Here is a 2500-nt window from a genome sequence, read left to right as displayed (position 1 = left end):
TACAGAGACTAGCAGCTGAGGCTGGCAGCTAAGGCTAGCAGCTGAGGCTGGCAGCTGAAGCTAGCAGCTGAGGCTGCTACAGAGACTAGCAGCTGAGGCTAGCAGTGGACACCAGTGTTGCAGACGCTGATAGCAGAGTACAGTGGTACAGATGCTAGTAGCAAGCTAGCAGCTCTGACTGTTGGCTGAAGGCTGGTCGATATGTCTGCTCTGGACCTGAGAGTGTTTACCAGACTGACGCTGTCTGCTGTCCTCAGATACCCTCCTCTCATCAGCCAGCAGGACTCCAGCCGCATTAGCCGGAGACATCATGGCTCAGGTGGCTGGAGACATGACAGTCCAGCTAGAGACATGTAGATTGTTATTCTGAGACATTGTTGGTGAGCTGGCCCGGGACAGGGTGGCTGAGTTGGCTTGGGACAGGGTGGCTGAGCTAGCTGGAGACATAATAGTTAGGCTTGTTGAGGCACAGTGTGTGTGTGTGTGTGTGTGTGTGTGTGTGTGTGTGTGTGTGTGTGTGTGTGTGTGTCAGAGAGGGAGAGATAGAGAGAGACTCTGTCCAGGCTTGACCAGTGTCTGTTATTGAAAGAACAATATGGTTTTCACGCCCCTTTTACAGGAGTTCTTCTTAATGCAACAAAAAAGGTCCCTGATAGGCTGGGCCGGGAATACCTTCACACCTGTTGGACCGCTGCTTCCTCGTCCCACCTCCGTCATCCCTCCATCATTCTGCCTCTCCTCTACCCTCTCCATCATTCTGTCTCTCCTCCATCATCCCTCCATCATTCTGTCTCTCCTCCATCATCCCTCCATCATTCTGTCTCTCCTCCATCATCCCTCCATCATTCTGTGTCTCCTCCATCATCCCTCCATCATTCTGTCTCTCCTCCATCACCCCTCCATCATTCTGTCTCTCCTCCATCATCCCTCCATCATTCTGTCTCTCCTCCATCATCCCTCCATCATTCTGTGTCTCCTCCATCATCCCTCCATCATTCTGTCTCTCCTCCATCACCCCTCCATCATTCTGTCTCTCCTCCATCATCCCTCCATCATTCTGTCTCTCCTCCATCACCCCCCCCCCCCCCCCATCATTCTGTGTCTTCTCCATCATCCCTCCATCATTCTGTGTCTCCTCCATCATTCTGTGTCTCCTCCATCATCCCTCCATCATTCTGTCTCTCCTCTATCCTCTCCATCATTCTGTCTCGACACCTTGCTCAGTTTGAGTGTCTGAGATTTGAAATGTGATTCAATCTGAATATTTCATTATGATTAACACACTCACACACACACACACACACAGACACACACACACACACACACACACACACACACACACACACACACACACACACACACACACACACACACACACACACACACACACACACACACACACACACACACACATACTGTGTGTGTAGTAGACAGTGTGTCTCAGGGGAATCAGGGACTATTCTGGAATGCTGAATGAGTCATAGTGGAGGGAGAACTCTTATTTATATACTACACACACACACACACACACACACACACACACACACACACACACACACACACACACACACACACACACACACACACACAGACACACACATGCAGGCATGCTCTCTCTGTGTCTCCCTCCCCTTCTCTCTCTCTCGCTCTTTCTTGGATCTTTGGTTTCTCTGGAGTTCAAATGAGAACAAACTGATCTCAACTGCGTACCGCCTCACCCTCCTCAACCAACCTCTACAACACCCAGCCGACACCTCGTCCAACCTTCACCTCGTCCAACCTTCACCTCGTCCAACCTTCACCTCGTCCAACCTTCACCTCATCCAACCTTCACCTCGTCCAACCTTCACCTCGTCCAACCTCCAACTCATCCAACCCCTTCTAGGCAGGCCAACAAACAACCTGAAACCGTTTTTAGTTTTTACCACAAAGGCGTGTGGATGAATCGATGATTCACAAAGCCGCTCTAGCCTTGGTTTATTGGTTGCTATGGTTACCCATGGCACCACGTCTCATGTTATGACCAGTTGAATACTCACTAACAAGCGGGGAACATGCTAAGAAAAAAAAAGCAATTTCCGCACAGAAAATGTCACCGCATCAATGCAGCGACTGAGGATCAGTCAGGGAGAACGTCTGGAGCAGATGGCTTGATCCAACCTCCACATCATCCAACCTCCACCTCATCCAACCTCCACCTCATCCAACCGCCACCTCATCCAACCTCCACCTCATCCAACCTCCACCTCATCCAACCTCCACCTCATCCCACCTCCACCTCATCCCACCTCCACCTCATCCAACCGCCACCTCATCCAACCTCCACCTCATCCAACCTCCACCTCATCCAACCGCCACCTCATCCAACCTCCACCTCATCCAACCGCCACCTCATCCAACCTCCACCTCATCCAACCTCCACCTCATCCAACCTCCACCTCATCCCACCTCCACCTCATCCAACCTCCACCTCATCCAACCTCCACATCATCCAACCTCC

The sequence above is a fragment of the Gadus chalcogrammus genome, chromosome 21 (genome assembly GCF_026213295.1).
Source record: "Gadus chalcogrammus isolate NIFS_2021 chromosome 21, NIFS_Gcha_1.0, whole genome shotgun sequence".
In the NCBI taxonomy this organism is placed as follows: Eukaryota; Metazoa; Chordata; class Actinopteri; order Gadiformes; family Gadidae; genus Gadus; species Gadus chalcogrammus.
Note: the sequence above shows the minus strand (reverse complement) of the source record.